The sequence below is a fragment of the Tachypleus tridentatus genome, chromosome 10, assembly GCF_004210375.1.
Source record: "Tachypleus tridentatus isolate NWPU-2018 chromosome 10, ASM421037v1, whole genome shotgun sequence".
Classification (NCBI taxonomy): domain Eukaryota; kingdom Metazoa; phylum Arthropoda; class Merostomata; order Xiphosura; family Limulidae; genus Tachypleus; species Tachypleus tridentatus.
The window spans coordinates 101,571,664-101,587,985 of NC_134834.1; the positions used below are offsets into that span (position 1 = coordinate 101,571,664).

Sequence of the window (16,322 nt, forward strand, 5' to 3'; positions counted from 1 at the left end):
AGAGTAAGTTTCTTTTCTATAACATTTGTTATCAACTTGGAACTGGAATTATCAAAACTAACACTCCTACATTCTGGCTTCACAGTTCAATACAAAAATCCTTTATAGCCATATGATCTTATATTGTACATAAATTACCATGAACCAACCTGAAGAAATACTACACAAGAAGAATGAACCCATTAGTTGTTTCATTGTTACATATATTTAATATACATAGTTAAAATAAATATATAATAATAAAATATATAATGTATTTACAGGAAATTATACTTAGGACTAGTTGTACATTTACAAACAAACAAACTCATCTGGTAGTCAATTCATCATGAATAATTTGAGAAATAAAAGTGAATAATTTACCATCTCTCCTGAAATAGAGTTATGGTGAACTCTACACTTGTACTTCTAAGGCCATTTTCAGACTCAGTTTTCCAGATACATTAAAACAATAAAAGTTTAAAAAAGGGCGAGAAAAATAAACTTGTTTATATTAATATTTTGTTACCAAATCGTTAAATATATGTTTCTAAGTTCTACTACTAACAGTAGTATTAACATTATAAAAAGCTCTTCTGGAAAACTAAACATACATTTAATTTTTATTTGGAGATTTTACAGCATCTTGTCTGATATAAAAGAAAAAATATTAAAACATTTGTAGAAATTGTTTTCATTTACTTTATTTCGAGAATAATCTACCAGCCTCTTATTATTGTTAAACAGTGATATACAAACTAAATAGATAGGGGGCATATAAGTTTGATTTCCATACCTACTTAATTTATTTTGTATTGTTAGTGTTATCGGTATTAAGTTATATATATATCATGATATTTTGACTTCACTAAATTTATAGGTAACGGCATGAAGCCAAAATAAGGGTTTATAGTTTGAACAGATAATGTTTCTATAATGCAGGTAACAGTATCTACATCAATTCCAGGCTTGTTTCCTTACGAAGAATATTTGCAAGTTTTTAAATTTCCAATTCTTATTCATCTTGTACTGAGTAACGTAATTAACTTTATTAACCCTCAGCTCAATTTAAATTTCGTTAATTGTCTGAACTAAGTTATGCAATGCTATTACAATTTTGTATTGCAATAAAATACAAGTTACGCCCCAGTAATACTAACAGTAGCATCAATGTATTACTACGTAGTACTAGTACAGTTAATAATAAAACTACAAATTTAAATAACCCATATATTTACCAACTGGACCTACTTCTGAATGAAACAATCACTCCTTTCTTATTCACATTTCATCTTTGGAATATATTTCCTTATTTACAATCAACAAATTTCAGTTTTATTTAATAATAATATAAACACATCCTCCCAGTATAAATACATTGTCAAATCACAATTTAACCGGCTGAACGAGAAACCATCGTCTGAAACACGCTTTGACGAACCATAGCCATGCTCTCGATCACGCCACCGAATACGCGCGATATGACGTCATTTTATGGCAATTGTGTATTGATCTTTAGTAAGCATATCTGTAGTATCAGATAAGTTTCTTCAAGTGTGCAACTTTCGACTAAAAACACGTAGCAACAGACTGCTAACGACAGTTGATCCGCTATGACATTTCTAGTAACTGCCGTTTTCTTTGCGTATCCACCAACACCTTCGTACAGATTAAAGTGTACAATATTCCAGATATTTAATTTGATAGATGTAAGTATTTAGGGTAAAAAAAAAAAACAACCAAAAACTGTGAGGATACAGTACTGCTTCAACTCATCTAGTCTATAATATATTTTTTTATTAATTCATATACAACACACTGTACAATTTTATTTGATTAAAATACCTTCTTAAAGTCTTGTAAATTGCAACATAAAAAAGCACATTCAAATTCCAACGTTATTTTCAATAGTACAAAAACAAATCACACAAAAATCGATTGTAGTGTTTGTTTGTTTGTTTTGGAATTTCGCACAAAGCTACTCGAGGGCTATCTGTGCTAGCCATCCCTAATTTAGCAGTGTAAGACTAGAGGGAAGGCAGCTAGTCATCACCACCCACCGCCAACTCTTGGGCTACTCTTTTACCAACGAATAGTGGGATTGACCGTAACATTATAACGCCCCCAGGGCTGAAAGGGCGAGCATGTTTGGCGCGACCGGGATGCGAACCCGCGACCCTCAGATTACGAGTCGCACGCCACCTGGCCATGCCGGGTCTAGAGGTTTGGATTTACTCTTTTTAACGCAGTGTTTCCTTGTGATTTTGCTTATTTAACTTCGTTAATATGTATTCATTTTCACTAATATATATATATATATCGTTAACAGTCATAACTTCTTGCTTCACAGTGCGTACATCACTCATAGATGGTACACTACAATCGGGGGCCTGGCATGGCCTAGCGCGTAAGGCGTGCGACTCGTAATCCGAGGGTCCAAACATGCTCGCCCTCCCAGCCGTGGGGGCGATATAATGTGACGGTCAATCCCACTATTCGTTGGTAAAAGAGTAGCCCAAGAGTTGGCGGTGGGTGGTGATGACTAGCTGCCTTCCCTCTAGTCTTATACTGCTAAATTAGGGACGGCTAGCACAGATAGCCTTCGAGTAGCTTTGTGCGAAATTCCAAAAAACAAACAAACAATACAGTAAATTATGAGAGCGAGATAGTACACGAACTATACCAGTATGAAGTGTCTCCTCCAGTTATCCAAACAAACTAGTATAGCTCCCAACCACCACCCATTCACCAAGTCTATTGTGACTATAAAAGCCTTTATATGCGGCAAGATGTACGTCCTAATAAAGTAGTGCAAAGTTGTTAAATGACTTTATTCATAAGTAAAAATAGTTATGAGAAATTTTAAGGCCCCCCAGTGGCTGAGCGGTATGTCTGCGGACCTACAACGCTGAAAACCGGGTTTGATACCCGCGGCGGGCAGAGCACAGATAGCCCATGGTGTAGCTTTGTGCTTAATTCAAAACAACAACAGAAATTTTAAGTAAAATTTCTCTAATGCTTATTTCTTTATATTTATTCAATACATTCTTATATTTGCTACAGAATATGTTAATAATTTTATTTAAAATTTCTTTATTAAATCCATTAACTATTAATTTTTTATCGGTATTTCAATTAACTGTTTTTCTTCTTTACTTTGAAAAGCAGTGACTTTCCCACAACTGTTTGTAGGCAGTGAAAGGTGATATAGATGTGGGACGTTGTGGGCTCGAGCACCCATATCTTGCTGTCATAGTTTAAAATATGGTACTTTAACAATTTACACCACCCACCGCCAACTCTTGGACTACTCTTTTACCAATGAATAGTGGAATTTATCGTAACTTTATAACGCCTCCACGGTTGAAAGAGTGAGCGTGTTTAGTGTGACAGGAATTCGAACACGCGACCCTCAGATTACGAGTCAAACGCTTTAACCACCTGCCCATGCCGAGCCTATTCTTATCGAATACAAAACTAAAAATTGGTTATCTGTATTGTTCCAATTACGGGTATCGAAATTCTGCTTAACGTTATAAGCCTTCAGGTTTACCACTGAGCCACTGGAGACAGAATAGAGATTCTGTAAAATTTGTAGTACAAGTTCATAAGTCATAGTGTCATCAGCTTGTAAATTTCTGGTGAAGATGGAAAGTTATTACGAACTTAGGCCTAAAAGCACAACTAAATACAAAGGAATAGCCTGCAGTAAACTAATTTGTTATCATTGTTTGGATTGGACTTTGTGTTATTTTACACCAAATAATTTAAACGAACCAACCCAAAAGAACACATTTTAACAAAAGTACCAGAAGTGGAAATAGAAATTAAAACAGAACTTTAGCTAAATATTAATATGGTAATCAAATTCAAAAGTGAGACTGAAGCTTTGATTTAAATAATGAAACAATTAAAAGGGGAGTCAATAAGTAAGAGGTGAAAATTTAAAAGAATTACCAGAAGAAAAAGATATAAAATTAAAAGAATGTAACAAAAGATAAAAAATGGTCAAGAAGAAAGAGATGAAGAAATAAGAGGAAAAAATATTTTATGAGAGGAATGTAAGAAAGGTGAAGTATTTGAAGACAAATTAAAAACAAAAATTCACGTCTTTAAAGATAACAATAATGAAGGAAATTGATTATGAGAATAAAACTTAAGACGTTATGAACAACATCAAATTACATAAAACTTAAGACGTTTTGAACAACATCAAATTATATAAAACTTAAGACGTTTTGAACAACATCAAATTATATAAAGGCTGTAATGACAAAACTGAAGAAGGACAAAAAAAAACAAAATTGAAACAGAGAAAAAGTTAATAACAGAATAAAACATTTGGAAAATGAATTAATGAATGGAAATATAAAACAAACCATGCCTCTTTCTGAATTTACTTAAGAATTCCAACCTAAAACACTGTCTACTACAAATTTTGGATTACTGTTTACTATCCATTACTGAAGAACTTCCTAGACTACTCCAGCTATGTCATTACCAAATCCAGTTCCAGGATTTAGTTGATAATTCAAAAAACGTTGATCAGAAACCAGTGTACTATGATGGATATGTACCATGGGAGGCATATTAGTCTCAGTTTGAAATAATTTCCAATGTGAACAGATGGAATGCTTAACAACAAGTTATTTGTCTTTCTGCCTATTTAAGATAACTAGTTTCAAAAACTTTAATTAACCTTTCAGCTCAGAGCCATAACAACTATCAAGCATTTATTACTGTCTTATCCAACATGTTAGGAGTAACAAATCAGGATATATCTAAAGCACAATTCTAAACTAAAACCTAAAGAAAAGAAGACATTACCCAAATTTGTGGAAGATTTCAAAGGCTTGTCCAATTAATTTAACCAAATACACCATGTGAAATAATGTATTATTTGTTGGCGTAACTGACTAGAATATAAGAATTAAGGTGAAGCAGAGTCGGTGTACATCTTTCAACAAAGCAATCCTGTCGGTGTTGAAACTTGAATACAAATAAACATTTAAGGACAACCTTACAAAATTAATTACCCAGAATGAATGAAATAAAGCACAATACAACAGATGTAACTTGAAAGTCATATTGCTAGGAAGCGCAGTCGGAAACTTGTATATCAGAAAATAGAGAATTATTATAAAAGTGGAATGACTAGACATTACAGCAGAGACTGTAAACAATCAACAGCTGTTAAACACACCAAGGAGACAATATCCTAAGGATGAGTTCTCAAGACCAACTACAAGAGGCTAACCAGACATTAAGAAGCAGGAATGAAATGGATGTATGGGGCAAAGTTCAACTGAGAATACTACATCTGCTCCAGATAAAATAAGAAATTCATTATTTAGAGAAACCATTTCACGAGTTCATGGATTCATTGATGGGAAGCTATGCAGTATGTTGATCGACACCAGTTCTACAGTTGCAATAGTTTAACCCCATTTCTTTATTGACAGAAGGTGGATACACAGTAGCATGCTCCATAGATTTTTTACTTCATAACTAAACTATGAGAGTAATTCTCTAAAAAAATATCTGATGCGTTAGGAATTAACTGAGTTGCTCAGATAGCAAACAGTTCCAATATCTTGTAATCACTGATTTTTATTATCTTAACTGATAATCAGTTGCAAATCACGCAGTGAAGTGGATAGATCACAGTGTGCATCACAGATAGTTTGAAAGTCACTTCCTTTCAATCATCAGGTGCTCTACTTAAAGGACATCCTAGTTTTAATCACTGAGTACTACATACAGAAATGTAAGTCACATGTTCTGTCAGTTACCTAAGTTTTACATTAAAGAATAAAAGGTAACTGGTAGAGAAGGAAAAGACATTTACAATAGTTTTGTGGACATTGATATCTTTTGACGGTAAATTGGTGTGCGTGATTCACTACAACATTATCTCTACTGGTGGAAAGAAAAAGTTAGGCCTCAGGCTAGTAGAACTAACAGACAAACACCGAGACATTCAGAATCTCCCCTCATGTACAGACCTACAAACAATACGCAGTGTAAACATACGCCGACTTTCTTAAGTCCGACACATAAGTCTATCATGAGGGAAAACCTCATGTCCAGTATCGTAATTCTTGAGTCGGCTAAAAATATCACATTTAAAGTTTTAAAACAATTTAACTGTTATACGGTTTTAACTGATACTTTGATAGATTTCCAGCCAACATCACGAACTTTTTATACTTACAATAAACATCACCATAAATTATTGTCCGACTTTTTAAGAATTATATATGGTCCTTTGTGAAATAAACTTTATTAACGCTGGTGATGATTATGAAATATAATAAAATATTTGGTTTGTCTGTCATTGTTATTCTAAGCCGACTGATATGTGGGGGACGGTAAACTGTCACATAATTGTTGTTTTCTCATTGATAATTACATTTTAGAAACATACAGTTTATTTAAATACAAAAATTGTATTTAACTGATATTTATCACTACATATTTACATATTTGTTAGGTGAACCATTTATTTTAAGTACATTATGAATGGCCAGTCATGGCCAGGTGTTTAGGCAATCTGAGGGTTGCGTGTTCAATCCTCGTCATACTATATATGCTCGCCCTTTCAGCCGTGAGAACATTATAAAGTGACGGTCAATTCCCCTATATATTTGTTGGTAAAAGAGTAGTTCAAAAGTTAATTATGGGTGGTGATAACTAATTGACTTCTCTCTAGTCTTACACTGCTAAAATTAAGGATGGCTAGCGCAGATAGTCCTTGTGTAGTTTTGCGCGAAGTTTAAAAGCAAACAAGCATTGTGAATACATAGATAACGACAGTGTATTATAATTGATTTTTATCTTAATAATTTTTTTCCATAAATATTAAATATAGTTTAAATGCGTAGATAACGAAAATGTGTCATAATTAACTTTTATGTTAATAAAAGTTTTCCGTAAATATATTTTAAACATCGCATGTTTAAGTAGAATACAACTTTCATTTTATTCTAAACGGATTGACTTTACCAAGTAACAAGAAAAGTATAACAAAGATTCCACACTGATTCGTGTGAAAACTAATTTAATCCATACATATTTCAGGATATTATGTTGTAAGCTAAAAACTTTCTAAACTGTAAGTTACCGATACTTTTCTACACTTCAAGAAGTTAAGACTATTTATCTAACTCTGTATGTCACATTTAAACAATAAATATACGAGTTCTAGATAAAAACTTACTATAACGGACTTAACAGTTTATTTGGACTGAAAATATACTGGATTTATAAAACGTGAAAGTTAAAGTATGTGTTATCTTTTATCATAAAAAAACTTGAAAGATACTGAAATAGAATTTATAGGTTTTTTGTTTGATTTGTATAAACAATCGAAAACATGTTTTTGCATGTGTTATTTACACTGTCATTTAAATATTCCCTAATTTGTGACACTTTACAAGGTGAAATTGTAGGCTGTAAGTAAAGTAAACTGCATATTAGTTTTCAACGATAGAGATTATATCAGGTCATCCCTTATGTAATATCCGGTTTTAGGTTCAGAAAAAGATAAAGGATTTCAAATGGTTTTAATGTTATTTAATCAATAATGTATCTTTCATTATTATTAATTACTTTCCGTCAATGATTCATTAGCTTCTGAATATCACTTCTATAAAATTATTGGGTTTTGGAGGAAAAGAATGTAGAGATGGTAGTTTTGGCATTTTCCAAGCTCTTTTCCATCAAGATAGTTCTGCAAATCTTGGAATAAGTGATAATCAGATGGGGCGAGGTCTGGAGAATAAGTAGGATGTGGAAGTTTTTCCCAATCTAGTTCTTCAGTCTTTACAGATGTGATCCTTGCTGTATGGGGCCGTGCATTATCCTAGTGTAACACAGCACCTTTACTATTGATCAAAGCAAACATCTTTTTTGTCAGTGCAACATTCAAACGCTCTAACTGTTGACAACAGAAGTCTGATATAAATGTTACATTGAGTACCAGCAACTTAAAGTGGATCACACCAACAACACCCCATAAATTCTTAATGAGACTTTCCTAGGGTTGAGGTCCATTTTGGGCTCTGCTTTAGCCAGTTTACCTGCATTGAGCCATTGTCTGCAGCACTTAACATTTTTATGAAATATCCATTTTTTATCTCCAGTCACTAACCTGTCCAAACAAGGTGAGTTACGTTCACGAGAGTGCAGAGAAGTGCAAATGTCCACTCTTGCTCCGAAGTTGGTGTCTGTCAAATCGTTCATTTATTATATTTGGTTGTAGAGTGATTATTGATTATAATATGAAATATTTTTAAAAGTGAAACTGTAAATGTTCTCCAGAACACTAAAGAAAGATATGTAGTCCATATTATCACAGATTTATGTGTGGTTGGAGGCGATCAGTGGCTATATAGAAAAGAAAACTCAGATACTTCATAGAAATTTATTGAAACTGTGTTTTTAACACTTTACATCACTAATGTGGTCCTCAAAGGTTTATGATAAGTGTTGTTATTCTATAATTACAATGATCGTATGTAAGAAAAATATATATAGCGATCATGTTACGTCAAATAATATTTTTGACATTTTACTATATCACTGAAAATTTTTAAACACGTGTTTAATAATCACGATATTGTCCTTTTAGAACTATTTAAATGGTAGGGAAATGTAATTAATTTAATTATGAGTATTCTTTTGTGAGAAATTAACAATAAATGATTAAAATAATTAGTACTAAACATCCTTTTATTACAAAACATGCAATGTATGAGTCATGGCTGCCTAAAAACACGATCTATATTTTGTATTACTATTATGGAACCATTCATCATGGCTGCCTATCATGGCGGCCTAGCAACCCGTTCCTAACAATATGCCCTGTAGTGTTAAATTTGGGCATAGTGGCCGCTTGTCATGGCGACCTAGCAACAAGCCTCCTAACTACATATCCCTAATGACAAAAACTGGAACTATGGCCTGGTCATCTCTGATAACATCACGCCCTTTCCCTGAGGCAGTCAATCAGCGCACATTACCAGAATGGAAGCCTAGCTAATAATGCATCTATTAATAATGTTAAAAACGTTAATTAAGATTTTAGTTGTCCCTAATTTAGTAGTGATAGATAAATGGAAAATAATCTAGTCAACAAAACTCATAACCAACTGTTGGGCTACTTTTCTCTTAATAAATAGTTGGATTGACCACCACATTATAAAATTATTAATTAATTAATTAACATAGAACAATCACAGGAACAAACACAAGACAAAATAAGGGAAACTGTTTATTGTGGATATATTGAAATGATGAGAGAAAGAGCAGTTGGGCGCCCCCCAGTGACAAAGTGGTATGTCTATAGACTTACCATGCTATCAACCGGGTTTCGATACACGATAGCCATCGTGTAGTTTTATTGCTTAACTCCACACAGTCAAACAAAAAATTTGGTCTCCTGTGGGTTAAACAAAAATAAATAAATCCATTGGTAAATTGGAAAACAAAACAAAGTTATGAACAAAAATGGATCTATTATAAACGTGGAACAAAACAAAGTTAAACAACTAGTACAAAGAATTAAACAGAATCTCATCAAAATCTAAAACTCTGAATAAAGAAAAAATAAACAAAGGATAACCTGGTCTCAATACTAAAACATAATCACCAGTGGAAAAGAGGTTTGCTCACGATCGCAGGATAAGTGGAGCCACGATGCCATTACCCTATTCGCATTGACAGAAGATACAGCTTTCCATTCTTAGAAGTTATACTCTGTTTTTTGTTGCTCGAAAACCTAACTGGTGGATCCATTCCCAGGCAAAATTAGCAAAAAGTTAAATATTTTTTTACTTGATCGACTGAACTGAAAGAAAATACTCAATTTTCGAGAAATGTACATATCAAGGTTAGTAACTAAAGTGTTAACAAACACAAGGTACAATCCTGTGCCACAGGGATAAACATTAGGCATATCCTTTCATGAATCCATACTGGTCTTCCACAAATCATTGTTATGTTAAATTCTTTAACAACATGTTTCAGCATTCTTTTCAGGTCATTAAAGTGTGTTCGACTAAAATCAAAGTATTCTCAGATTCACTAGCCATTAATATAATCCCGTAACCATCATAACATTGGTTTGAGTGGTTTATTTCATATTTACTAATTACTTAACACATGAATCACTTGATGAGGTAGAGTTTTGAGAAAAATAATCATTGAACAAATTATTTCTACATCCCATAATAAGAATTGATATCTCTCACCTGCTATAAAATCTTCCTATTATACAAAATTCCTATTTAAAATGGGCCTGGCATGGCCAAGCGCGTAAGGCGTGCGACTCGTAATCCGAGGGTCGCGGGTTTGCGCCCGCGTCGCGCTAAATACGCTCGCCCTCCCAGCCGTGGGGGTGTATAATGTGACAGTCAATCCCACTATTCGTTGGTAAAAGAGTAGCCCAAGAGTTGGCGGTGGGTGGTGATGACTAGCTGCCTTCCCTCTAGTCTTACACTGCTAAATTAGGGACGGCTAGCACAGATAGCCTTCGAGTAGCTTTGTGCGAAATTCCAAAACAAACAAACAAACTATTTAAAATTTACATATTGTTAGCTTGGCTTTGAGAGATGGTTGGAAATATCAAAGATGGGTGGAAAGTTTGTGGATTAATTTGCTCTTTATTTCACCCTCTTGATCACGTGACTTATTTGATGCTGTGTGTTTTTGGTTTAATAGCTTATAAAACAATAGTGAACAACTTTGAACTAGAAGTACAAACATATTGATGTACTTGAATATTTTCACTTTCTGTGATATTTGTTTCAAACAAATTCACCAGACTAGTCATAAATATTCTGCAACAAACATATACAAAGGTTATTTGAATACGAGGTCATAATCCTTTATCATGTAACCTATGCCGCTGTTGTTAATTTGATAATTCGACCCTATAGAGTTAAATATTTTTACTATGCTATTGTAATGGCAACTGACACAGCTGGACTGAATAAGATATGAAAAGCATCTGCTAAGGACATACCACAAAACTGTGACAGTGATTTTCAATGCTAGTAAATTAAGTCTAATTAGTTACTGTTTTTTAGAATATTACTGTTAAAAACTGTTATCTTCAGTCTGATTAGACTGTGGCAGGATAACATAACGACGTTCCTAAAGTCTCCTCTCATTTCTGTTAACATGCAATATGGATAACTCAACACTTTAACAAGTAACTAGAAATTTAAAGGTAGAACCTTTTTACAATGAAATACATGCTGAAAAATACGTTAAAATGAAATAATAAACAATCAAAGACCCGTTTTGCAAAGATTTTTATACATTATAACTCAATGGTTAAAATATATTGTTGATTTATTTCTATGCAACAGATTATCTGTTTTCTGCCCCCATTAGGTATCATAACCCAAATTTTAGCATTGTAAGCTATAAGACTTTACTACTGAGCCACGGAAATAGTTATATGCAAAAGAAGAAAGGTTAATACTAACATCACAGATAAAACAACATTATGCTATCTTGTACCATATTCGCTGCTTTGGATAGTTTGATTGAGCAAGAAACAAGTAAGGTTATTCTGAATTGGAAAGCCAATATTCGATCTGAACTCCTTGGGCAAAGGCCTTTATAATGATATGAGATTTGTAGTGTTTGATCGAGAAATGTTCTGGAGAGACAAACGCAAACGTATTATTTAAATGTATTCAAAGAGTGATTCAATACATTGTTAACAACGAAAGTTAACACATCTGTTCAGTTGTTCAATTGATTAACAAAAAAATATCTGTAAGTATGTTTATTTGTGGGCCAGGTAAACCATTGGTCTCAGAATATCTGTTCAAGGTTCTCTGAACGTAGTTTGGATCTACAACTTGTGTCAAAGTGGATGTAGCCTGTAGCAAACGTTATTGAAGGAATAGATTAGTTTGTTATTGTTACATGGAATAGAACTTGGCTTTACATTTTACCAAATAATCTGAAAGAACCCATCTAACTTCAGAATACATTAGAGCACTTATGTCAGATGTAGAGTTGAGCGATTACTGGAATTTATTAATTGATCAATTGACAGCCTCATTAAGGGATTACATTTGATTAATCGATGAGTATATTGTTTTCCAAACCATAGCAAGTATAAATAAAGAAACAGACAAAAAATTAGCGGCCGTGTTGTGAGACAGCTATCTTCTCTCTACTCAATAGTTCAAGACATACAAAACAAAATAAGAAAAGCTTGTCGGCAAGTGCCGCCACACAATTTCCTTCGCCCTATAAGCACTATGTGACACTAGTTGGTGTGATCAGTTAACTCGTTTAGTTCTGTCAAATGTAGAATATTATTTTAATGAATATATAACAGAGCTGTGAATGAACTTAAATTTAAAAAATGGAACACAAATCGAGACTGGAAACTTATCGGACTTGATGAACCAGTCAAAGAAATGACAAGAAAAAATATACAAAAAATTGGAAAAAAGCAAGAGAACAAAGAGACAAAAGATTAAAGAAAGATGAAGGGGAAAGAGATAGAAAAATGAATTTATAAAAAATTAAAAGAAGAACAAGAAGAAATACTCAAAAAATTAAAATACAACCAAGAAGTAAGAAACGGAAATGTGAGAGAGGAGTCCAAAGAAAGATATTTAATACTTAAAGAATAATTAACAAACGATTTTCACTGAAAACACGGTCTATGAAGTTATTGATAACATATAGAGGGACTATAGTGAGTTTGAAGTGCAAAAAAACGACAACATAGTTAAAAGGCTGTAATAACAAAATTACAGGTACAAAAACAAAAATCACTAAAAGTATAAAAACTGAAATGCAAAAATCAAAATCAGCTAAACATGCTTTTTAATTCGTCCAAGAATTTCAACCTATAACATTATTTACCATAAATTATGGAATAGGACACAGTATTTGGGCTGTACCTGTTATAGTTATCATTGTGTCTGTTGTGACTGCAGGGCCTTCCTGGCTAACTCCAGCTACGTCAATATCAAATTCCGTTCAAGAATTTAAATAGCTATCTCAAAAACATCGTCCAGTCGAGAAATTAAGGCACTAGGAGGCATATAAGGCTGAGTTCCAAATAACTTCCAGGGTGAATAGGCGTAATAGAGAGCAACAAGCTACAGTTACGACAGAAAGTGTTCGTACACCTGCGTCCCGAGTGGTTTTTTGCTCATAACTTAAAAAGTATCATGAGTAGGATAATAAAAGTAGGGTATATTATAAAAATTATACTAACACACATCTACTTAAATTTGTATGCAAATTGAACGAAAAACAAACTGTTTATAAACAAATAGCCAAACATAGGAGGGAGCAGAAAGTGTTTCTACAGTTCAGAACGTATGAAAAAACTGATATTCCCGTTAAAAGTTTGTTTAGTTTGGTGAATAAACTACATTATACCATTCCAGAACTAGACACTGGGTTCATAATTATTGGATTTAGCCACAAAAAATGAAATTCCGGCAATTTAGTACCATCTCCGTTATTATCTGCTTGGTCATCATGGCGAACAGGAAACAACTGTCCAGTGATTCAAAAAACCAAATTATTGTAAAATACAAGTCTCGTGTGTGTCTTTCCGGTATTGCGACACAACTTAATGTGCCAAAATCTACTGTTCAAAGCATAATTGCCAAGTTTAAGCTTACAGGATCAACTGCTAACCTCCCTCGTTCCGGACGCCCCACCAAAATTCTGTAATGACATACAGAAACTGGTAAGGGAAACTGGGGTTGAAGTAAGTACCTTTACAGTTACAAACATGTTACGCTCTTCTGGGTTCAAAGCATGCCGTTCTAGTAGAACTCCATATTTAAAGCCTGTTCATTTAGAAGCAGATTGAGGTATGCAAGAAAGCATGTAGATAAACCCTTTACATATTGGAAGAGAATTCGTTAGTCAGACGAGACTAAAATAAAGCTTTTCGGCCCCAATGATGTTCGCTATATTTTCCGTAAGAAGGGGAACGAAATCTTCCAAAGAACACCGTCCCTACAGTTAAACACGGAGGTGGCTTGATCATGCTATGGGGTTCCTTCAGCTCTTTTGGTGTAGGCAGCCTTCACCGCATCAACGGAATCATGAAAAAAGAAGAGTGCGTTGATATATTAGGCACTTATATCAAGAATGATGCTCGGAACTTGCGGCCTGGGCGTCGTTGGATCTTTCAGCACGACAATGACCCTAAGCACACATCGAAATATGTGCAATCCTGGTTGCAGAGAAACCATATAAGCGTTCTGGAGTGGCCATCGCAGTCACCCGATCTCAACCCAATTAAAAACGTTTGGCATGAGTTGAAGACCAGGGCTCATCAGCGTCATCCGAAAAACGTGCAAGAGTTGGAAGCCTTTTGTGAAGAATAATGGAAGAAAATACCAGTCAAGTACTGTCAAATGATCATGAGAGGCTATGAGGAGAGATTGTGCCAAATAATTCACCTGAAAGGCTACACAACTGACCATTAAAGTAGATGCACGAACACTTTCTGTCCCTCCTATGTATGGCTAGTTGATTATAAACAGTTTATTTGTCGTTCAATTTACATAAAAATGTATGTAGATGTGTGTTAGTATAATATTTATAATGTACTCTACTTTCATTATCCTAATCGTGATACTTTTTAAGTTATGAGGAAAAAAACTGCTCACGACGCAGGGGTACAAACACTTTCTGTCGTAACTGTATATTTGCTCTACGTTATAGAGAATCCAACCCTCGTGTTTTTGAACTACGTAACTTTTTCACAGAGCATCAGTTAGGGCTCGTTAACTCTAGATTCTCAAAATATTACGTTGCAGATTACAAGTTAGTGTCTGTCACTGAAATCTGACAGAGTATTTCACCAGAGGAAGAAGCAATACAGAAGAAACACTGCACAACAATCGTTATTTTCGAAACACAATAAGTTATCACAAAACAAACGCAAGTGTTTGTTATTAGTATGTTGAACTGGTAAGAGATTTCTCGTACTAGTCTAGTGTGAGCCACCTTTGTAAGCTAAAGGAAGATGAGAGTGGTAAGTTAAAAATAATCGCTCAAATTTGCAGCAAAATTAAATAACGAGATGTTACGGTAATAGCAAATCACACCGAAACTCCAAGAGTACTCAAGATAATCTTAAGTTACCTGAATTCTGAAAAAAATGTTCAAATCTTGCTTTAAATATTGAATATAACTGTAAAAAAATGAATGAAGCACACATTTTAATTTGTATCATTAATAATGATTATAATAATTCTAAACAGAAATTAGATGTTAATTTTCTGAAATGTGTAATACATTTTCTTTCTTTAGTAGTTTCAAAACACAAGTTAATTTTTTTTTATAAAATTAAACTAGCTGACGTTAACTTGCTGATCCCGAGACCCTCGGATTACGAGTCGCACGCCTTACGCGCTCGGCCACCGTTCTTAGCCATATAAATAAAGCACAGAAATCCGCGTGTCTGCCTGTTTGTCCATTATCCAACTACCCCTTAGTAACTTGGCCAATCTCAACCAAATTTTGTGAGAAATAGTCCGAAACAAGGAACATGTTATTAGGGGGTTCACAACCTCTAAATACCCACGATTGATGTTATTAAGCATTTATTATCTTTAACTTAAGTTAACATTCATAGATAGCGCTACGTTCTTACACGAAACAAACAAACAAACAAAAAACTTTATTAAATTATCCCGTTCTCCTGTGGAATAGCGGTAAGTATTTGAATTTACAATGATAAAATCAAGAGTTCGATTCCCCTCAGTCGATAAAGCAGATAGCTCGATGTGGTTTTACTATAAGAAAAAGTATATTAACATTATTTTATAGCACAACATAAATACATTGCAGTGGAGGACACATAAAAGTCTCATGTATCTCAAGAAGTACGCTAATTATCTCAAAGGAGGAATTTTGTGAGAAAAATGGTTGCCATATGGCAATAATATATAAAGTTAGATGAAGTTGTTACTATAACATCTGTCATAACGCTGATATCAAACATCGTTTCTTGAGTTACACACACTTCCTACTTTGACCCTATGACCTTACCATTTCATCCAGTAAGGCACTTTTGCGGTCAATGAACGTAAGTTAATTGTTAACGTATGGAAAGACATTAAGAGGTGAGTGTTAAAAGCAGATAATAGAAAGCACCCCTACTGCTGCTACTTTTGCCACAACCTCTTCGTACAAAGTCATGCTAACCATCGAACAATTGTATATATATATATATATATCATTTTTAAGTATATACACAATGAGTTCATAAAACTTCTACACAACGTTTGGTGAAGTAATAATGAATTCTGTAATAATATATTATGTTATAA

General features: G+C 33.8%; 1 protein-coding gene across 3 annotated transcripts in view; it reads right to left on the reverse strand.

Moving 5' to 3' along the window:
• LOC143229968 (dihydroxyacetone phosphate acyltransferase-like) overlaps positions 1-2,681 on the reverse strand; it is a 96,952-nt gene extending 94,271 nt beyond the window's left edge. The window contains exon 1 of one of the 3 annotated variants that reach the window (XM_076462868.1): positions 2,663-2,681. The gene's annotated coding sequence lies outside the window, so the exon portion shown is untranslated. Of the gene's footprint in view, positions 1-1,217; positions 1,662-2,662 lie in introns of those variants that run through there. The other 2 variants (XM_076462866.1, XM_076462867.1) reach the window with 2 other exon arrangements.
• Between the last annotated feature and the right edge of the window lie 13,641 nt (positions 2,682-16,322).